Here is a 23,759-nt window from a genome sequence, read left to right as displayed (position 1 = left end):
GTAGTGGGGCAACTGAGCTATAGAGAGCATGTCAGAGTGAGCAAGACAAGGTAAGAAAGTGAGAAAGGAAATGAGAATTACTAAGGGGGCGAGAGAGAGAATGAAAAGGATGAGTGACATTAAGAAAGTAAAGGTGAGTGTAACTGTGTTGTAGCTTAAATAAGGGTGTGCGAGCAATCATGAGTAGACAATACATAGGGTGAATTAGAGAGAGTGAGAAGCTGAACTTGGTGTAGGACAAAAATAAATTTAAACAGAGCTGTACGGATGATGTAGACCGAAGGGAGAGGAAAAGATAAGGAGGGAGTGGAAAATTGAAAGAAGAAAGGATGCAGAGAATAGTGAATTACAAAGGAGACAGCACCAGCTTCCATGTATCACAATATGTGATATTTATGCCACTATAAATGAAGAGCAAGTATTCTATAGCAAGCATTCAATGGCTCAGCACCTGATATGCAAACTCTCACAGTTCTTGATGGGGTGCTGAAAGCAATGGACAGGGATTCCTTGGTACACTACCAGACAGGTGAAAATGTGACCTATAGCCCAGTCCAGTAACTAATGCATATATAGGCACAATAGCTCAGATTGGAATCCTAAATAAATTATATAACACATTTTATCAGCCAATGGTTCACTGCACTGTTGCCTAAAACATTAACAGGAACAAAGAAATTTCAATAGTGTGTGCAATAGTTGCTGAATGAACAGCAAAGAATATGATGTAAGCGGTTCTCTGAGCAGTTTTTCTGAACACCATAGCACCTAGCACAAGATATCTGATTCCCAATTTCTATGCCCTGATAATAGGACATATACTCATGCCACACGCCCTCTGATAGGTATATTCCATGACGTGGCAAATGTAATGACCACTGTATCTCCGATCAGAGCTTCTAACACCACTGCTATTTCTACTTGCAAATGTACATGAGTATTCATTTTTAACGTTGTCATTTTTCAGATTAGTGTAATTTCACCTTTGCGATAAAACTGTTCTATGGCTCCTATGATGAGTGTGTGGCTCTAACTCAGTGTGTCTGAGCCACATGCTACTTCAATGCACAGCTAGACATTTGAATTCCTGAATGCTTGTAATAGGAACATATACTTAGTTTGTTCTACAGAGAATAGTTGAGTACTTGAGCAGAGCATGAACTTGATTATTTAATGTATTCTCGTTCAGACCTTTTTCTAAAAGTTATCACATTTTAGCCAATTTAGTAGGGAACAATGGTTTAAATGAATATGTTAAATCCTTTTTAAATTAATGTTGGAGGGTTCCTTTCCAAGTCCACCAAATAGTAGCAGCATGCTTCACCAAATGAATCAGTCGCACACACAAACCAAGAAACATCGTTTCTCAAGCAGGTCACCTTTGCACGTAGATAATAATAATTAGAGGGAACACTGCTTACAACACTACCTCCATGTGGTACTGCACAAGCAGGTTGCAGTAGGGTACTGGATCATATACCAGGAGTTTCTTCGCCTCTGGGATTGGCGTGACCAGCAGAACATCTTCATGGTAGCAACCAGCTACCCGTGTCCTTGAATGTCAGAGCAGTCAGGCTAAGCAGTCATAATTTGTCAACTCAAAGGTGACATCGCTAACCTGGAGTACTGCAGAGCTTCAATCATTGAAGTTCTCCCTTACTAGATCTACTTGCCACCATCGAGTTCATGCAATTTTGCATGCTGGAGTTTCTTCTAAGGTAATTGTTATGAGACACATTCCGGCTGAAATGAGGAGCTCCTGTATAAATTTGGTCCACTACATTTCCTGCCTTGAGTAATGAAGAAGATCAGGACAGGTGCCCCAGTATTGGAACTTTCATAGATTCCCATGCTTTGTATCATTCCCCGTCGTCGGAATGGGAGCCGCAGTAAATGAAAAATACCATAGCAGTAAGTACAAAAGAGAAAACTAGGCCTAGGCCTCATCTCATTTTGTAGCTTGTCCACCTCTTTTTGTAAAAGAGACCAAGAATTCTATAACAACCAATGAGAACAGCCTCACCCCTTAGAACCCTCCTGAGAGAGCCTCAGAGCCTCAGATTTTTATACTGCACGTTGTGCTAAGGAGCAATGTTCCCTCTAATTTTTTTCCTCTGTGTGCGGCAGTGGAGGGTCTCTGTGCGCTGCAACCATGTCTATGTGCGCCAGGAACCAAACCCCGCGTGTCTGCGGTGCCAAATGTCACTCGTTTTTGGTGCCCTTCTGCCCTCTGTCCCACTCGTTTTTTGTGCGTTTCTGCCCTCTGTGCCACTCGTTTTTGGTGCCCTTCTGCCCTTTGTCCCATTCGTTTTTGGTGCCCTTCTGCCCTATGTCCCACTAATTTTTGGTGCCCTTCTGCCCTCTGTCCCACTCGTTTTTAGTGCCATGCTGACCTCTGTTGCACTCATTTTTGTTGCCCTTCTGCCCTCTGTCCCACTCGTTTTGTCCCTTTCTGTCCTGTGTTCCACTAGTTTTTCCCTTGTTTTTGGTGCCCTTCTGCCTTCTGTCCCACTCGTTTTTGGTGCCCTTTTGCTCTCCGTCCCACTCGTTTTTTTGCCTTTCTGCCCTCTGTCCCACTCGTTTTGGTACCCTTCTGCCCTCTGTCCCACTCATTTCTGGTGCCCTTTTGCCCTCTGTCCCACTCGTTTATGGTGCCCTTTTGCCCTCTGTCCCACTCGTTTTTGGTGCCCTTCTGCCCTCTGTCCCACTCATTTTTGGTGCCCTTCTGCCCTCTGTCCCACTCATTTTTGGTGCCCTTCTGCCCTCTGGCCCACTCGTTTTGTCCCTTTCTGTCCTGTGTTCCACTTGTTTTTCCCTTGTTTTTGGTGCCCTTCTGCTCTCTGTCCCACTCGTTTTGGTACCCTTCTGCCCTCTGTCCCCGCTCGTTTTTTTGCCTTTCTGCCCTCTGTCCCACTCGTATTTGATGCCCTTTTGCCCTCTGTCCCAATCGTTTTTGGTGCCCTTTTGCCCTCTGTCCCACTAGTTTTTTTGCCTTTCTGCCCTCTGTCCCACTCGTTTTGGTGCCCTTCTGCCCTCTGTCCCACTTCGCTTTTCCATGTTTTCATGCCCCTTTTGCCTCCTGTTCCACTCGGTTCCCCAGCCACTCTAGCCTTTTGTTTAAGTATTGATGTTAATCAGAGCCCTGTCACGGGCTCCGATTAACATTAATACTTAAACAAAAGGCCAGAGTCTGCAAGTTGGGGTCATTTTGGGAACTGGGCCAGGAAATGTAGAAGAGATCAATGTATTGTTCTACTAAAAACCTCAGAAGTCATCATACTGGATTTCCCAATTACGGATCAATTCCAGCTGTGTTGGGAAGCAAGTCATGCAGCAGCTTCTGAAGGCCAAATAATGGTTGTATCCCACTGGGGAAAAGATAGACTGCAAACACCAGAGGCCTAACTACACAGAGAAGCCTTACCATAGCTAATCTCCTGTAACTCCTTTATTAATACCACCAACCATGTGCCTGAGCTCACTTCACCACTAAGGACAGCAACCATCCACTATTACTTTAGTACACCATAACAAACTGAAATGACTGCATGCAATGGTTTGCTTTGAGTGCACAAGACTAACCCTAATAACAAACAGTAACCAATAACACTGAACTAACCATTAACCACGGGTTCCGAGCAATGTGCTGCCCGGCATAAAGCGCTTCGCCGCCTCATCAGGGGTAGTAAGAAATATATAAAAGCAATAACAGTTAAGATTGAGAATTTGATCTGTTCTCTGGCAGAAGTGCAGGGGGGTTGCTTAAACTTTCACCTTTATTCATCAAAATCAATTATTGTACCAAAAGAAAAATGCGATCAGTGATGCAAGCCATGGGTATACATACAGGAATGGTGTCAACTCCATCTAACAAGTTATTTATTGATGTTGCAATTGAGGAGGTGTGTTACCTTGTAACAGAAGTGTATAATAAATGCAACTCAAGTTGTTTCACCACAAATAGTCTGTGGTTGTTCTTTTGCACCAGGTGAGTCATCGCTTATAACTTCTGCTCGGGGGAGGGGGCGGGCATATAATGCAACATCACCGACATCTACACTATGCATCGAATGAATCTCTCATAATGCAGTCTGCATACACAACTGTTAAGTACAGACTCTGCGATGCCCCCCTGTCCCCACATGCAGTGCACTTGTGCCTCAGATCCAAGACACTCCAAGTGCTCTCACAATGCATCTCTAGAAAATCAATAAATACGTTTGATAGATTATTTCAAATTCCATTGTATGGTAAAAAGACCTTTTTTTTTACATAAATACTATTGCCAAATTGAAATTGATATTCATTTTACTTACTTCAAAAGGATGTGAAGTCCTTTTGAGTATTTGAACCTGTGAATCAATAACCATTCACTCGTCACGACAGCACACACTGTTGAGCTTTCTTCACACATTGTGTATTTTTTCTACTCAGAACTCGCAGGCATGAACCTCCTAAAGAGAACTCCAGAAGCAGCAGAGTCATAGGGAAAAATACTGGCGGGAACAACTCGCCATTTCGTCCTTCTGAGGTTGATAAAATGAGTACCAATGAACTGGAGTATAACAGCCTCTTAACCACCTTAAGGTAAATTTGAATCAGCTGCACAAACTCGGTCCCTTTTATCTACGAACCCCACTGAGCCGGTTACGTGAATTATCCTAATGGTGCTAATTGGGAACGAGGAGTTATTTGCCAGCACCTGCGGATTATAATGGTGTCCAATATCTTATTCAAATGGTCAGTGCTTTTCTACAGCAGCTAAAATCAATATTCATATTGTTTACCAATATGGACTTTCTGGAAAACAGCACTGGCCCAAATGGAGTAAAATAGCACCCCTTAAATAATGAAATAATATATTGCTGCAAAGTAGCGCCACGCGGACAGGGACTTACCTAAAAAACTATATAGCATTGGCCAAAAATAAGCTATCAACCTTCAAGGGTCTGTGTGCGAGGCAAAAACGAACTGAATAGAAAGTTCAATGGGTTCAGCACATGCTGCGCTGATTCTTCCATAACTTACAGGCCAAAGACTTTTGCAACAGAAAAGTATGTGCAGCTCTCATGATTCACTCCAAGTGAGAAAGCTCAGTGGGTTTATGTCCCTACGGCAGAGATGGGGATGAAAAGTGCAGGTCTGATAGCCCGGACAGTTAATGCCACTGCTACCGAGATGTTCCTGAAGCCTTCATTCGCGTCACATTTCTATCTCAGCATGAAGGTTTGGCTGGCCTGCTGCAGGGACCTGTGCGCATACGTCACACAAAGCAAACTTGAAACTTTGGAAGCTATGAAACCATGAGGCCCTTTGTGAAAACATTTGTTAATTGCAGCCCCGTCATGCGCTGCAATAACCAAACATTTTCACAATGGTTCACAATCAGCCCCCAACCGCGCTCCCTTAAGAGAAGACATTTAGCAAGTCCAAAAGCATGGACTTGCTAAATGTCTTCTCTTAAGGGAGCACGGTTGGGGGCTGATTGTGAACCATTGTGAAAATGTTTGGTAATTGCAGTGCATGACGGGGCTGCAATTAACAAAAGTTTTCACAAAGGGCCACAAACAGCCCGCAGCCACAGCCGGAATTACCGTTTCTGATAGATACATCTGCCATGTGGATTCCTCACCTTGTGAATATCCCCCTTGCGCCAGCAACATTCGGAAATTCTTTTCGTAGCCTCGCGCCGACGTGGATAGGACGTCACAGAGACACGGCTCCGCTCGCGACTCCGCTGACGTCACCGACGCCTATAATAGGCCCACGCTGGCATGATGACATCAGTTCCCTTTTTTCCACGTCGTCGACGCTAACGATTATCGGGAATCTTTGTAGCCAACTGGTACTTTGTTGCCATTTTGTTGCAAATTTCTGCTTCCTTGTATCCTGACTCTTCGACGATGTCGTCCAAGAAGACTGGCTTCAAGCCCTGCAGGGAGTGCGGTAAAATGATGTCGATTACCGACCCCCATGAAGACTGCATCTGGTGTTTGAGTTCCGACCATGATGTGGAGGATTGTTCTTCATGTCGGAAGATGAACCCGAAGGCCCTGAGGGAAAGAGAGGCCAAACTCCTGGTTGCGAAGATGAAGGCTGGGAAGGAGAAATCGTCGAGGTCTCGTTCTCAAAGGCCGAGGTCGAAGTCGAGGTCGAGGGCGAGGTCGAAGTCGAGGGCGAGGTCGAGGTCTGGTTCTCGAGAGAGGTAGTCTTTGAGGTCGGCTTCGGATCATGTTTCAAAGTCGAAGAAGAAACATAAGAAGAGGAGGCATGAGTCCCGACGTCGTTCCGGTAAGGAGTCGGGCTCGAGGTCGAGGTCACCGAAGAAGGTGCGTTCGAAGGTGGTTACTCTGGAAGTCTCTGAGCCTGAAGGTGAAGCCTCACCTTCGGAGTCGCGTGAGCGTTCTCCCACTCCGGCTCCGGTTTCTTCTCCGGCTCCAAATCTGTCCCCGGCCCGTGAAGAGGAAGAGGCTCGGGAGGATGTGGGTTCTGCGCCTGTTGAAGAGCCGAATCCGTTCCCTCCTCAGGACCAGCCTGATGGTTTTCAACCGCCCTTTCCTGCCCCAGGCCAGGACCCTTCAGCGTTTCTTAACGCTATGTATGGCGTTTTCTCAAGGGCGTGGTACCCCTCTGGTGCACCTTCGGGTCCCATGGGTCCTTTGGCTTACATGCTCGGAGTTCCACACTCCTATCCTCCGGCTCCGTTCTTGCCTTGCATGCCGGCTCCGACGCCGCATTGGCAATTCCCGGCTCCGCCGAAGTCGTCGACGCCGATTCCGGCGTCGCCCGTTCCAGATCGTCCTCGAGGGCATTCCTCTGTGCCGTCGGATTCGATACCGGCGTCGGCCCCGAATCCGTCGGAGCCGCAGGTGGATCCGTCTGTGAGGCGTGTGAAGCAGAGGTCCAGAAGGGAAGCTCAACGCCTTTTGGAAGAGCAGAGGTACCTGGATTCACATTCAGATGTGGAGGAAGGTGAATTGGAGGAGAGCTGTTTTGAGGAGCTGGCAGATTCAGGAAGTCTTGATTTCTCTCCTGAGTGGGAGTTGCCCTCACGCTCTGGTGCTCCATCTAAGGATATCAACCTTACCATCTAGTTATGAGGAAGGCTGCTGAGCTTCTTCAATTGACGTTGCCAACGGTGGAGTTCAAATCCAATATCCTCACTGAGGTCTTGCATTCTCTGAATTCCGTGGTTGAGCCTTTGCTTCCATTTAATGATGCCTTGACAGATCCCATTATGGAAGTGTGGAAGAAACCATTGTCGGCTTCTGCGGTTTCTCAGAGTGTTGCGAGAAGATACAGGGCAGCACCAGAGGACCCGGCTTTTCTGTCTTCTCATCCTTCGCCAGAGAGCCTGGTCATTCAGGCTGCCTGTTCTAAGAAGAGTCTTAGTGCCTTTCCTCAGGTTCGTTGTGAAAAGGAAGCGAAGAAACAAGACCAGGTCACGAAAAAGACCTTTTCTTCGGCAAGTATGGCGTTGAAGTCAACTAATGCCACTTGTCTGATGCGGAGATATGTCCATGCCTTGATGGATTCTTTGCGTGTCCTGGTTCCAAAAGTTCCTGATGCCAGCAGGAAGGATTTTGAGGAAGTGATCTCTGATACTCAGGCGGCGGCTCGCCAGGTTATTCAAAGTGGTCTGGACACTGCCGACTCTGAGGCTCGTATCATGGGCACTGCTGTCGCCACTAGGAGGTCAGCTTGGTTGAAGTCCTCAGACTTTTCCGCTGATGTTCAGGCGACTTTGCTGGATCTTCCTTTTGATGGTTCTGGACTCTTTGGGAAGAAAGCGGATGCGGCCCTTCAGAGATTTAAAGATTGCAGGGCGACAGCAAAGTCTTTAGGTCTCCAGATCAGAGGCTCTTCGACCAACAGAAGGTTCAGAGGCTTTGGTCGCTCCTTTCGGAATTTCCGGCAAGGCCAACAGCAGCAGCAGCAACAGCCGCAGCAGCAAAATTCTATGTACAGATCGTACAGGGGAAAGCAAAGAGCCCGTCCTCGTGGACGCCAGGCCTCTTCCTCCTCCACCTTCCAACCCCCCTGCCACAGAAAAGCAGCCCTAGATCCGCCATTCAGGATCATGTGGGTCTGGTTGGGGGTTGGCTTACCCATTTTCTACAGGATTGGGAATCGGTTACTGTGAGAAGTTGGCCCGATATGCAACGTTCGCTATTCTAGCGACCGCTATGTATCGTTCCAACGACCCTTATGGTGTTTGGTTGTAAGTCAACCTATAGACCAGCTATCCTAGTAGCGTGGATACGAGCAGTCTAAGGCTAAAGACTCGAGAGGGCGCGTTAAGCTAGCTGTTTACCACACATGTACCCCTTGAACACCCAGTGAAAGGACACCACACAAGTGTTATGAAAATAAACAGTATATTTATTAAGAATCACAACAGCCCTGTACTCTTTATGAGGACAGGGTACTAAGCACAACCAAATCTCTTTAGCAAATACTTCAAGTGCACGTTTAAACAAGTGTCCGAAGACACGGAGGGGTTAAGGCAAGTCGGAAGCGAGGGACTCGGGACCCTAGAGTAAGGAGGCTATGCAGGCACCGAAATGCCGAGTTACCTAGCCACGAGGGCTGCGGCTGCACAAGTCTTACAGGCGTCGGGGTCTTCGCTGACGAGCCAGGAGCCGGAAGAAAAGGAGTTGCTGGCCGGCGACCAGTGATGAATAGTTCGTCGTGATCCAAGCCTGGATCGGAGATTGATGAAACCTGAAAGCAGAGGGGACCAAGTTCGTACTACTAGCCAGTAGTCAGAGGGTACCAGGAAGGCACCGGTTGGCCGTCACCTCGACCAGGTGAGTGGGCGACGCTAGGCTCTGCAGTCTCACGGACCAGGAGGCGTTGTCGGCGACCACGGTGGAGGTGCGAGCTGTCCCACGAAGGATGGCGCTGTCGGCGTCTTGGGTGGACCAGGAGGGTCCGGGGTGCTTCTCGAAAAGGTGGAAGCAAGGGCCAGTCTGGAGCAACCAGACCGGCAGTGATACTCTCCTACAGTTACTTCAGATCTTTGGGTTCTCAATCTTGTAGAAAATGGGTATGCCCTTCCCTTTCGGGAATTCCCTCCCAATTACCCAAGGCTTTTGCTCTGAGGAACATCTGTCTCTCCTGCGGGAGGAGGTGCTAACTCTGTTACGAAAGGGTGCGATAGAGGTGGTCCCAGAGCAGGAAAGGGGTCAGGGATGCTACTCCCGGTATTTCCTGATTCCCAAGAAGGATGGCAGACTACGTCCAATCCTGGATCTCAGGATCTTGAATCTCTATCTGAAGCAGGAGAAGTTCAAGATGCTCACCCTTGTTCAGGTTCTTCAAGCGCTGCTGGAAGGAGACTGGATGGTGTCGCTCGACTTGCAGGATGCGTATTTCCACATCCCCATTCTGAAGTCGCACAGGAAGTATCTCCGTTTTACGGTGGGATCGCAACACTACTAGTTTGCGGTCCTTCCGTTTGGTCTTACTACTGCGCCTCGAGTCTTCACCAAGGTGATGGCGGTGGTGGCAGCACATCTCAGGAGGTCGGGGATTCCTGTGTTCCCTTATTTAGACGACTGGCTGATCAAAGCTGAGTCGTCGGAGAAGGTGCTCCATCATCTGCAAGAGACAACTCAGTTGTTGTTCAGGTTGGGTTTTTCGATAAATGTACCCAAGTCTCACCTGGTGCCCTCCCAGTGCAACCTGTTCATAGGTGCGGTACTGGACACTGCTGTTTGTCGTGCATTCCCTCCTCCTCAAAGGATTCGCGACATTCAGGAAATGATTCCTTTATTTTTCAATGGCGCGGTCGTTCCAGTCCTGAAGGTCCTTCGCCTGCTCGGTCTGATGGCTTCTTGCATTCTGTTGGTCAACCATGCACGCTGGCACATGAGGGCACTCCAGTGGTGTCTCCGCAGGCAGTGGTATCAGCACAACGGAGATCTCGGGGAGTCAGTGAGGATCTCAAGAGAAACTGCAGCGGATCTGTCTTGGTGGAGCGTGGAAGGCAACCTGTCGCAAGGAAAGCCTTTTCATCTACCTCCATCGGTTGCCACAGTGATAGCGGATGCATCCACTCTAGGGTGGGGTGCTCATCTGGGGGATCTGGAGGTCAAGGGTCTTTGGTCTCCAGAGGAAAGGTTGCTTCACATCAACCTACTAGAGTTGCGGGCGATACGTTTGGCGCTCAAGGCCTTCCTCCCTTCCCTTCGCGGTCGGTCGATCCAAGTCCTAACGGACAACACGACCGCGATGTGGTACATCAACAAGCAGGGAGGAGTAGGGTCGTAGTGTCTCTGCAGAGAGGCTCTGCGTCTCTGGTCCTGGGCTCAGGACCACCAGATTTGTCTGATGGCAAATCATCTGGCCGGAGTTCTGAACGTGCGTGCGGACAGTCTCAGTCAGCAGTTCTCTGCCGACCACGAGTGGAGGCTTCACCCGGAGGTGGTTCGTCACGTCTTTCGGACGTGGGGGTTTCCTCGGGTGGACCTGTTTGCCACTCGCGAGAATGCTCACTGCCCGTCATTCTGCAGCCTCCAGTATCCAATGCAAGGAGCCTTGGGGGACGCGTTTCAGTTGAGTTGGGGAAATCAACTCCTTTACGCGTTTCCTCCCATACCCTTGATTCCTCGGGTTCTGAGGAAGATTCGCCAAGACCGGGCCCAAGTTATATTGGTCGCCCCGGACTGGCCAAGAAGGGTGTGGTATACAGATCTACTCCACCTCTCCTCTCACCCGCCGCTCCGTCTCAGGGCAGACCTCCTCTCTCAGATGGAGGGGCAGGTTCTACACCCCCACCTCCAGACATTGCACCTTCATGCCTGGAGATTGAACGGGGCAACCTGATTTCCTATTCTCTCTCGCCTGACGTGGTGGATGTCATCTTGTCAGCCAGGCGTGACTCCACTAAGATGGTCTATTCATATAGGTGGTCAAGATTTGTCGCTTGGTGTGGTGAGAATGATATTGACCCTTTAGGAGCCCATTTGTCTGATGTTCTCTGGTTTGCTCTTTCTTTGGCGCAGCAAGGACTTGCTGTTGCCACGGTTAAGGGCTATCTTTCGGCGCTGTCGGCTTTTATTTGTTTGCCTGACCAGCCCTCTTTTTTTAAGTCTCCTGTAGTTTTAAGGTTTTTGAAGGGTCTTACTAACAAGTTCCCTCCTACGCCTTTTATTGTGCCTCAGTGGGACTTGAATCTTGTTTTGACCTTTCTGATGGATGCTCCCTTTGAGCCTCTTCATAAATGTCCTATGAGGCTTTTAACCTTTAAGGCTGTTTTCCTCGTTGCAATAACCTCGGCAAGGAGGGTGAGTGAGCTTCAAGCTCTTAGTTCTAAGCCTCCGTTCCTGACCATTCATGCTGATCGGATGGTTCTAAGGACCAGGGCTGCTTTTCTTCCTAAGGTGGTGACTCCTTTCCACCTTGGTCAATCCATTACCCTCCCTACCTTTTATCCTCCCCCGCACCCTTCCAAGGAGGAGGAGAGGTTGCACCGTCTGGACCCCAAAAGGGCGGTGTCTTTTTATTTGGACAGAACTAAAGACTGTAGTTTGGATGACCAGCTTTTCGTTGGATTTGCTGGCTGCAAGAAGGGGGGAGCGGTCCATAAGAGAACCTTGTCAAGATGGATCGTTCTGTGTATTAAGATCTGCTACTCTTTGGCCGGTAAGGAACCTCCAGAGGGTATTAGGGCTCATTCCACTAGAGCTAAGTCGTCAACCTAAGCTTTGGCTAGAGGTGTTCCTCTGGAGGACATTTGTAGGGCGGCAACTTGGTCTTCCCTCCACACTTTCGCGAAGCATTACTGCTTGGATACCGAAGTGAGGAGGGACGGTCACTTTGCGCGCTCTGTCCTTCAGGATTTCCTGGTTTAGAAGAGTGGACACCCTCCTCCGGGAGTGGGGACTGCTGTGGGACTCTATTCACAAGGTGAGGAATCCACACGGCAGATGTATCTATCAGAAGAACAAGATACTTACCTTCGGTAACGCTTTTTCTGGTAGATACTATATCTGCCTGTGGATTCCTCACTGACCCACCCGCCTCCCCGTTGTCCACTCTTCTTTACCAGAGTTACTGTATTGCATTGTTTATATATTTAATATTGTTAAGGAGTTGTTTTATTTGCTTTCTTGCATTTGCTTGACACTATGTGTGTTTCTCCTTGGCAATTGTGTATACTTTGTATATTGCTACTGTCATTGGTCCGTCCGTGTCCCTCGATGGCACGGAAAAAAGGGCGGAACTGATGTCATCATGCCGGCGTCGGCCTATTATAGGCGTTGGTGACGTCAGCGGAGTCGTGAGCGGAGCCGTATCTCTGTGACGTCCTATCCACTTCGGCGCGAGGCTACGAAAAGAATTTCCGAATGTTGCTGGCGCAAGGGGGATATTCACAAGCTGAGGAATCCACAGGCAGATATAGTATCTACCAGAAAAAGCGTTACCGAAGGTAAGTAACTTGTTCTTTCGCGCCGCTCGCATTTTAAAAGCGGCAGCGCAAAAGCACTCACAGGATGTGTGCGCGCTTACCTCGGGACTCTGCGCGCTCAGGGGTAAGCAAGGTGCGCGCGCGCGCGTTACAGGGAACACTGCTAGGGAGTCTCCACTGAGCTCTGCTCAGAGTTTTTCTCTTCAACTTGGATTCTTTTACATTTTCTTCAAATTTACAATGTCTAACAAGGAGAAGAAGGCATTAATTAGAGCTTGTGCTACTTGTTCTAAAAAGAGACTTTGTGGAGGACAAGCATGATGACTGTATCTACTGCTTGTACCCAGACCACAAGGCCACAGATTGTAAGATCTGTAGAACTTTCTCGACAAAGACCTTGAGAGACAGGGAGGGCCGCCTGTTAACTTGGCTGCAGAAGATGAAATCATGTAAGGAAGTTATTTCATCTGACGATGAGGACTCTTCATCAGCTGCGTCCTCCAGAAGATCCAGAAAGAGGGGTAGCTCATCCCCTTCTACTTCTACTGAGCCACCTGTCAAAGCCTTACAAAAGAACTCTGATAGGTCTGAAAGGTCTAGTCCCATTAAATCTCCTCACCGAGGTAAAAAGGAGAGGCTGGGACAGGCTGCGGAGACAGACACAGCCAATAAAGTGAAAAAAGACGTTTCTGTTACTTCTCCACCATTTCAGAAGGAGAAGGAAGGCAAGAAACCTTCTACTGTACCCCAGGAAGGAAAGCCTGACAAAAAACAACGTCCGTCGACGACGAAATCAGCAGGTACGTTGACGACCGCTTCAAAGAAAGACCCGAGTTCTCGTATAGCTCCGTCGACGGTACCTTCGTCGACGTTTAAAGTGCCTGTTTCCTGCTCGTCGACGATGGTGTCTACATTCTTGACGTCGACGATCATGACAGCGAAGGTAGTGTCGACAACGACGGCAGCTTTAATGGTGATGACGAGATCCATTCTTCCGTCGACTGTCCCGTTGACAGTTCTATCGATCCAAAAACTCTGCATTTCCATACGAAGGCAACAAATAACCCCTGAGATGACCTCTCCTAAACGGGTAACACCTTTGCCTCCCACTCTGTTATTCGATGAGGAGTCTGACGACGAGGGTGATGATGGTCCTTATGGGGATGCCTACAGCCCATCGGACTTGCAAGTAAAGTGTCAGCATACAGATTCTGAGGAATATTACGATACAGGGCGCCAATATGTCCAACAAGACAGGCCTCCACAGAACTTACGTCAGGATATGGTGGCAATGCCATCTACTTAATTTCGGATTTGCAGTTAATGTTGCAGGATTATAGGAAGAGGTTTCCATCGCAAACTGCAGTACAACAGGAGCGTCCTCTTTCTCCATCTATTCCTACTACTCCTGCGGTGGCAGTGACATCTGTGGTTTCACGAGTTGCGGAACCAGAACCCAGAGAGAGTTACCAAGAGATTGTGACCGTTCAAGATGACGATGTCTCCTCTGATGAAAATCTTCAGGAAGATCCTCCTCATGATCCAGATAGAGGTTATGATGATGATGACCTTCAGGATCCAGATGCACCAGTGCTGGATACTGCTACCTCCACTCCAGCTGACATTGGAGGTTTCCATAACGTTATGGAGAGGGCGTCTAAGAGATTTGGCCTGCAGATTACTACTGTTATGACTTTAAGGAACCTTACAGAAAGTCTATTCGGTCAATCCCAATAATAGAGCATGTATGGTCAGAAGGTATTAAGGTCATGCAAAATCCTGCAACAGTCATCCCTGTTCTTCCCCGGCTGGAGAAGAGGTATAAAGCGCCAGAGGGCAGTCCAGCTTGTCTAATTGGACAACCAAAACCGAATTCCGTCATTTCCCAAGCGGCGCAAAACAAGTCTAAAAATCCATCGACACCACTTACAACACCGCCAGACAAAGAAGGGAGACGTCTGGACAATGTGGGCAAAAGATTCTCTACCATGGCCAGCCTCCTAGTTCGAGCTTCTAATGCTCTTGCCATCTTGGGCAGGTATGATCGCCAGATGTGGTGCGATTTATCCCCGTTTGTGGATCAGCTTCCAGAGGCAGCGAAAGATGAGGCCAGGAAGGTTCTGATGGAAGGAGAGCGTTCCTCTTCGGTGGTGATAGATTGTGCTATGAACATAGCGGCTACTGCTTTTCGTGTCCGGGTGGGTTCAGCTGTGTTAAGGCGCCAGGGCTGGCTGCGGGCAACCTGGCTTCGCCAGGAGGTCCAGAACAAGATCTTAGATTTGCCATACGATGGGGACATGCTTTTCGGAGAGCATGTGGATGAAGCCCTTCAAGGCATCAAAAAGGACACAGACACGGCGAAGTCCTTGGGGTCTTTGAACTACCGCAAAGTTCCATTCAAAGGTGCGAGAGGCAGCGGTTTTTCCTCATACAGAGGTGGCAACCAACAGCGATACTCATCATATTCGCAATCCTCCCAATCCTACAAATCCCAATACTCCAATTAACGCCAAGGCCAGTCGGCGTCTTTCTCTCGCCAATCACAGAGAGGGCGTCAAGGTCGTCAAGGATGGGATAACTCCAAACGACAATAGCGGCCTCACGGCTCTTTCTACTGTTTCTACCCCTCCGATTACATCAGTGGGGTGCAGGATTTCTCATTGGCTAGTGGCTGGAAGATTATTACATCAGACCAGTGGGTCCTGAATATCGTTCAGAGTGGCCACACGTTGGAATTTCAACATCTTCCTCCAAACAGAGCTCCAGGCGCCAACGACTCGAAACATCTGGGACTGCTACGTCTCAAAGCCCACCAGCTTTTCATCAAGGGGGCAATAGAACCTGTACCTCTCTCACAAAGGGGGAAAGGGTTTTATTCCAGGTTCTTCCTGGTTCGCAAAACAACAGAAAAATGGCGCCCCATATTAGATCTACGGGAGCTCTCCTTCAGGATGGTCACTCTCCAGGATATTCTTCATCTGCTAAATCCAGGAGACTACATGGCGACTCTGGATTTAGAGGATGCTTATTTCCATGTGCCGATCCATCCAGCTCACAGACAATACTTGCGCTTCACAGTAGGCAAGAGCCATTTTCAGTTCAAAGTACTTCCTTTTGGTCTCCGGCCTGCACCAAGGATATTTACAAAGGTGTTGGCTCCGGTGGCAGCATTCCTCAGGAAACAATCTCTGGAAGTTTTTCCCTACCTGGACGACTGGCTGGTCAAGGCTCCATCTTTCCAGGGAACTTCCAAGGCCATTATGACCTGCATCCAACTGTTCAACTGCCTGGGCCTTCGGCTCAACAAGGACAAATTGGTTCTTCAACCATCCAGGTCAGCAAGGTTTCTGGGATCCATTCTGGACACGAAACGCTGCAAGGCTTACCCAACGGAGGAACGTCAAAACAAATTGATGCTATCGGCTCGCCTCTTGCTAAAGAGGAAATCCCTGTCAGTACGGCTCTACAAGTCCCTGCTCGGATCGATCTCATCCTGCATACCATTGATTCCATATTGCAGGCTGCGAATGCGTCCACTGCAAGAGCAGCTCGACAAGCAATGGTACCAGGTGGAGGGCTCTTTCGACGACAGGATTACGGTAACACCAGCAATGAAAATAGCATTCGGCTGGTGGTTGGTGAAAGACAACATCGCAAAAGGATTAACATTCACGCTTCCTCCGTCTCCCATGGTTCTCACCACGGACGCCTCGTTAGAAGGCGGTGCTCCAGGAACTGCACGTGAGCGGTCACTGGGATCCAGTTCAACGCAAGTGCCACATCAACCTGTTAGAACTCAAATCCATTTGATTAGCCTTGCATGCTTTTCTGCCATGAATTCAGAATGGTTCAGTGCTGATCCGGACGGACAACACAACGGCCCTGCACTATATCAACAAGCAGGGCGGGACAAGATCCCAGATCCTCTCCAGAGAAGCTCAACTGATTTGGGATTGGGCGATTCTTCACAATATTGCTCTGACAGCAGAACACCTCGCAGGTTCGCTCAATATAACAGCGGATGCGCTGAGTCGTCAGAAATCGATCAGTCAGGAATTGGAGTTAGACCAAACCATTCTGGAGGAGGGGTTCTCGGTCTGGGGGACCTCGACCATAGACCTGTTTGCAACCCCGGAGAACACCAAATGCCGATTCTATGCAAGCAGAGATCACCATCCGGGGTCCTTGGGGAACGCGCTTTCGATTGCATGGTACGGCGCATTCTTTTACGCTTTTTCTCCGATACCCCTAATCCCGAGGTTGATCAGGAAAGCCAAGGCGGAGCCGTGCAGAATGATCTTGATTGCACCAGCGTGGCCCCGACAGTTCTGGTACACAGAATTCCTCCTGCTTTCTCAGGACCATCCAATTCGCCTGCAACCGGTTCCTTCTCTGTTGACGAGGTCTCAGGGTCAAGTACTCCATCCGGACCCGAGCTCACTTCACTTGACAGCGTGGCTCCTGAGTACAGGGAATTCCAGAATCTGAACCTCACCGAGGAGTGTAGGGACATCTTGTCTCAAGCTCGAGCTCCAAGTACGAACAGAACTTAAGGGGCAAAATGGAAAAGGTTCTGCCTCTGGTGTCATAAACAACATCTTCACTCTTACACTTCAGCTCCGCATCAGATTTTGCCATATATCCTGTCGCTGGCTAAATCTGGGTTGGCTCATTCTTCTGTTAAAGTTCATCTGGCACCCAACTCGAGGTTCAGACGGACATCTTCAGGTCCTTCGCTTTGGTCCGCTAGGATTGTCAAGCAGTTCTTGAAAGGCCTGTTCAGGGTTTTTCCTCCAGTCCGTCCTCCTCCACCAGTCTGGCAACTTAATTTGGTCTTGGCTCAGCTAATGAGAGCACCGTTTGAACCCATTCACAAAACGGACCTTAAATTCCTATCTTGGAAGCTAGCTCTCCTGTTGGCATTGACATCGGCCAGACGGATTAGCGAGCTCCAGGCACTGACAATCGTGGAGCCTTTCCTACAATTCAAGCGGGATGTCCTGATCCTACGGACGAATCCAAAGTTCATCCCGAAGGTTCCGTCTGAATGAACCATTGATTTTGAAGTCTTTTTTCCTGCGACCTACTACTTCAGCAGAGAGGTCTTTACATTCTTTGGACGTTCAGAGGTGTCTAAAGTTCTATTTGGAGCGCACAAAACCTTTTAGGAAATACTCACAATTGTTTTGTCTCCTACTGTGCCCCGCGGAAGGGATTTCCGCTGTCCAAACACAGCATTTCTCACTGGATCACCAGTGCTATTCAGTTCTGCCATCAAGAAGCGGGCAAACCGCTCGAAAGAAGAGTCCGTGCACATTCCACAAGATCAGTGGCATCGTCAGTGGCTCTATTTTCAGGAGTCCCTATCAAGGACATCTGCAGGGCAGCGACGTGGAGCAGTACGCATACCTTCACGAAGCACTACTGCCTGGATTCTTCTACGAAGAATAATGCAGCTATTGGACAGGCAGTCCTGAGGAATCTTTTTCAATGAGAGGTGAGCTTTCTCTACAATCCCTCCTTCCTGTGTTGTACAATTTGTATCACTTGTGATAGTCCTTGCTAATGTAACAAGAATATATAGATTTGGTTTTCCAATGTGAGTATCTATGTGGCAAGGTGGTGATATTCTTATAACAAAATGTGCTTTTAGGGCTTACTGCTAGCTACTATGATACAAAGCATGGGAATCTATGAAAGTTCCACTTTGGTTCCCCAGTATTGGTAACTTTCATAGATTCCCATGCGCCCACCTTCCTCCCCTGGGAAAGCTCGGCCTTTTTACTGAGATAGTGGGCTCTGAGGCTCTCTCAGGAGGGTTCTAAGGGGTGAGGCTGTTCTGATTGGTTGTTACAGAATTCTTGGTCTCTTTTACAAAAAGAGGTGGACAAGCTACAAAATGAGATGAGGCCTAGGCCTAGTTTTCTCTTTTGTACTTACTGCTATGGTATTTTTTATTTACCGAGGCTCCCATTCCGACGACGGGGGAATGATACAAAGCATGGGAATCTATGAAAGTTACCAATACTGGGGAACCAAAGTTACAGGTAAGTAACTTGTTTTCTTCTGATTGATACATCTGCCTGTGTATTCCTCACTTTTTGAATTACCCCAATGCGCATCATTCCACTGAAACTTTTCTCCTCTGCTTTCACACGTCGACGAGGACATCACAATGGAACGGCTCCGTTTGCGACTCCGCGTGACGTCATTGGAGCCATAAGAAGACCTCGTCGGCGTGCTGATGTCCGTTCCCTTTTTTCCTCACTGTTGACGCGTAACTTTTTGTTCCCCAGGCTCTCCATTCCTGGGAGCTTCTTTGTTGCTAGTGTCGCAACTTTGTTGCTAGAAAAAGATGGCTACCCAGAGGAAGTCTGGTTTCAAGCCATGCAGAGAATGTGGGGGGCAGATGTCCATCACCGACCCCCATGAAGATTGTGGTGTGTCTCGGACCACGATGTCGGGACATGCACTTCATGCAAGCGCATGAATCCAAAGGTGCTGAAGGAGAGGTCGCAGGAGGTCAAGGAACCTGCTCGAAGTTACCGATTCCACACACTTAGAGGTCTTCAAAGAAACACAAGAAGAGCGATGTCATAGTTCGTGGTGTCACTCTTCAAAGGATTCATCTCCGAAGTTGGTGTCCCCGATTCCCAGATGCTATCGCAGGGATGAGATCTCTCTGACTCCGATCCAGCGCCTCCACTGTTGCCTAATTCAACCACTCCACCTCTGGCTCCAGGGTCTCCTTCGCTGAAACTGGAGCCAAATTAAGTGCCTCCCCAAACAGCTCCAGAGCCTGTAATACCGGATGTAGCCTGCTCTCCTGACTCCAGGATCGGATCCGTTGTATTGTTTTAAATGCATTGTTTGGCTTCTTCGCCAGAGCCTCAAACCCTACTGGTGGGCCTGTTGTCCCCATGGTTCTGTTGGCAAATTCCCTGAGAGGCTTGCCACCTCACTTTCCCCAGGCACCACTCATGCCTATCATGCCTATGGCTCCAGGGAGTTGGCCTCTTCCAACACCAAGATTTTCAACGCTGTTGCTGTCCTTCGAGGGTCGAGCTCCTCTAGAGGGTGCATCGCCGGTCCCATCTGGTTCAGAACCTACACCAACTCGACCGGCTTCGACGCCGATCCATAAGTCTTTGGTGCTGTGTCTGGCTCAAAGGCTGTTGGAGGAAGAAGAGTACCAGGATGAACATGGAGGGGCTGAGAAAGGAGAGCTGGTAGATTCTGACCTGGATAATGATGGTTTGCAGAAGGCTAGTGGTCTGGACACTGCTCCTGAGTGGGAACTTTATTCACCAAAAGGCTTGCTAACGCAGGACGTGACCACTTATGCTGTAATGAAGAAAGCTGCAGACATCTTGGAGTGGCCTCTTCCTACAGCTAAGTTGAGGTTTAACATTCTGACGGAGGTGCTCCATTCCCCTTCCTCCATTTCAGAGCACATCCTTGATGTCTGGCAGAAGCCAATGTTTACTCCAGCGGTTTCCAGGACTGTGGCAATGAGGTAAAAGGTGGCTCCGGGGGATCCTGCTTTCCTGTCCACCGATCCTTTGCCAGAAAGCTTGGTGGTCCCGGCTTTGTGTTCTTTGAGGCTGTCTACAGGTTCTTTACCATCTATACTACATACACACTAACCTCAGCAAATGCCACGGGTCGGAACCAGAGGCTCGGAGCTTAGGGGCAAGCCAGCCTCCACTCTACTATGAATCCAAAAAAGAAGACTGCCCCTAGATTGTGTTCCTAAAGGTATCTACAGAGATAAGGGGGGGGGGGGGGGGGTGTATCGGGAGTTGCGTTGCCAATGGGGGCATCTCATAAAAAGTTACAGACTGGCCTCACACACGGTGTCATGCTCCATCATTGGCTGTCCTCGCCCTCTAAAAACTTGGTTTGATAGAGGGCGGTCATACACCTGGAGACAGGGATGCACTTCTAAATCTAAGTGATGGCCGTGGTGGGAGTGAAAAAGTGTATTAAAAACCATTACTCTTGTCCATATCCTAAGTTTATTCAGGGATCAAAGGTATAGTAGTTAAAAGAAGTGGTCGGTGATATGGGACATTAATCTCTCTTCAACGTGTTATAAAGGGTCGACATGTTTCTGCTAAATTGTGTGTATGGGTGCTTCACTCTGCTGGGAGGCCACAATATTTGTAGTTCAGTAGGTCCTTCCACCTATGCCCTCCCATGGAGCAAGTAGGCTAGATTATAGGGTAAGGTAAAAAAAACAGTCTTTTCTTTGGTTTGCAAGGATACACATGTACATGTCACGTGTCTCATGTAGACCGAACCACGTGCGCAATAGGTATGGCGCTGCATGGATGGTACAGTGTTCTTGTTGTATTCATACTCACACTTTGGTGTGTATGCTTCTTTTCTTTTTTGTTTCCTTTTTCTACAGAGTCACTCATTAGGTTACTACACCAAGAAAGGTACTTGTAATTCACAGCCCCTTCACACATTAGTAGCAGTTCCATTTTTCTGATACTAGGTGCCGGGAAGTGGACCTCTAGGTAATAACCCCCCCCCTTTGGTCCAGTGTGATAGGCCAAGTCTGCCAGTTTTCACACAGTGCGCCTGCGCTAACATCCTGTCAGGTTACCGATCCCCGCCACATCAGCGCGCATGCGCAAAGCTACCACACTTGTCGGGCTGATGTCCCATATATTTCCGAGCGATTGCAAGCACAATAACTGCACTGACTGTACTTTGGCCCACACCAGCAGAAAAGGTCAGGTGTTTCCCATACTTCTGAACTCTTTTAAAAGAAGAAGTTTCGGCCAAGCATAAAACAGACCGCGCATGTGCTGAACAGAGCCTTTACCTCTCTTTTGCACACAGACCAATGAAAACACAGCCATCAAGATACATCCTCCCCCAGGCGGCCAGGCACCTTCTAGGAGGACACAGGAAACACACCTGTGCTCCAATTACCCCTCATTACCTGAACCAATTAACCAATTGAGCTCAGTATATATAGCCCCAGCCCTCCCATCAGTTTCCGAGAGGACGCCTAAGGGAAATCTGCTGGAAGCACTGAAGATAGACAGTAAGAGTATGCATGATGCTGTTTGTGCCATATGTGTGTATGGGTGCTTCACTCTGCTGAGAGGCCACAATATTTGTAGCTCTACTTTGTGAGTCCTTTTTAACAAACCAACAGGTTTTAAATCAGGATGTTGGAATCTTTACCACACATGATTGTGTTTTTACTTCTTGTTTTCAGAAAGTCTCAGTAGGTCCTTCCACCTCTGCCCTCTCATGGAGCAAGTAGACTAGATTATAGGGTAAGGTAAAAAAAACAGTCTTTTCTTTGGTTTGCAAGTTTACAGGTGTACATGTCACGTGTTTCATATAGACCGAACCACGTGTGCAATAGGTATGGCGCTGCATGGATGGTACAGTGTTCTTGTTGTACTCATACTCACACTTTGGTGTGTATGCTTCTTTTCTTTTTTGTTTCCTTTTTCTACAGAGTCACTCATTAGGTTACTACGCCAAGAGGGGTACTTGTAATTCACAGCCCCTTCACACATTTATAGCAGGTCCATTTTTCTGACACTAGGTGGACCTCTAGGTAATAACCCCCCCTTTGGTCCTGAAGAATACTGCGTACCCTTCGGGGACAATTTAGCAGAAACATGTCGACCCTTTATAACACAGTGAAGGGAGATTAATGTCCCATATCACCGACCACTTCTTTTAACTACCATACATTTGATCCCTGAATAAACTTAGGATATGGACAAGGGTAATGGTTTTTAATACATTTTTTCACTCCCCCCACAGCAATCACTTAGATTTAGAAGTGCATCCCTGTCTCCAGGTGTATGACCGCCCTCTATCAAACCAAGTTTTTAGAGGGCGAGGACAGCCGATGATGAAGCATGACACCAGGCGGTGTGTGAGGCCAGTCCGTAACTTTTTATGAGATGCCCCCATTGGCAACGCATCTCCCCTAACTCTGTAGATACCTTTAGAAACACAATCTAGGGGCAGTCTTCTTTTGTGGATTCTTTCCCATCTATGCCTGATAGGGATCAAAGCGCATGGAGCAATCGGCAAAGATGGTGTTCTCGTCGGGGAGTATGGCCCTCAAGTCCACCAGTGCCACATGCCTTTTCGGTCGTTACATCCATACCCTTATGAACTCAGCAAGAGAGATTGTCCCAAAGTTGCCCGAGGAGGTACAAGGGCTTTTTTCTGAGGTGTTGTCTGATACCCAAGCTGCTGCCAAGTGATACAATCTGGTCTGGAGACAGCCAATTCAGTAGCCAGGGTGATTGGTTTGTCTGTGGCTACTAGGAGACACTCATGGTTGCGTAGCTCTGCATTCTTGCCTGATGTCCAGGCTACATTGCTGGATTTGCCGTTCGATGGATATCGTCTGTTTGGGGCTAAGGAAGATTTGGTGCTGCAGCGCTTTAAGGACAGTAAAGCCACAGTGTGATCTTTGGTGCTTCCGTTTCAACCCTTCAGCATTGAGCTGTTACGCATATTTTGTGGCTTTGATAGAAACTTGACCCTTCGTGCAGGCAGCAACCACAGCAGCAGCAGGCAAATCCCTGTACAGGTCTTACAGGAGAAAGGGAAAAGGTCATCTGTGGGTTGCTGCACGACAGCAAGCTTCCTCCTCCTCCTGTCCAGCTGGTGAGGCATGGAAGCAGCTCTATCTCCACCATCCTAGAGCATACTTGTCTTGTTGGGTTACTGGTGTCTAATTTTCTACAGCATTGGAGGTCTGTTACTATGGATCTCTGGGTGTTAAACATCATAGAGAATGGGTATGCCCTACCCTTCCGGGAGTTACCCCCTCCTATCCCTCCTCATCAGGGCTTTTGCTCGGAAGAGCATCATCTGCTTCTCCAACAGGATGTTCTGTCATTGCTGCAAAAGGGTGTGATGAAGGTGGTTCTGGAGCAGGAAAAAGGTCAAGGATGCTACTCCCGGTACCTCCTGATTCCCAAAAAAGGTCGGTCGGTTACAGCCGATCCTCGACCTCAGGATTTTTAATTTTTTCCTCAAACAGGAGAAATTCAAAATGTTTACCCTGGCTCAGGTTCTTCTTGCACTTGAGAAGGAAGACTGGATGGTGTCGATCGATTTACAGGATGCGGATTTTCAGATTCCCATCCTGAAGTCGCATCAGAAGTATCTTCGTTTTATCGTAGGGTCACAACACTACCAGTTTGCAGTCCTTCCATTCTGCCTTACCTCCGCACCTTGGGTTTTCATAAAGGTGATGGCGGTGATTCCTGTTTTTCCTGATCTGGACGACTGGCTGCTCAAAGCAAAGTCACCACAACTGTTGTTCGAGTTGGGTTCTTGATAA

General features: G+C 48.4%; 1 protein-coding gene across 1 annotated transcript in view; it reads left to right on the top strand.

Moving 5' to 3' along the window:
• HECTD4 (HECT domain E3 ubiquitin protein ligase 4) overlaps window positions 1-23,759 on the top strand; it is a 2,691,195-nt gene that overhangs the window by 2,406,484 nt on the left and 260,952 nt on the right. The window lies entirely within an intron of this gene.

Source organism: Lissotriton vulgaris, chromosome 11 (assembly GCF_964263255.1).
Source record: "Lissotriton vulgaris chromosome 11, aLisVul1.2, whole genome shotgun sequence".
NCBI classification, from domain to species: domain Eukaryota; kingdom Metazoa; phylum Chordata; class Amphibia; order Caudata; family Salamandridae; genus Lissotriton; species Lissotriton vulgaris.
This window is presented reverse-complemented; position numbering and strand designations above follow the sequence as displayed.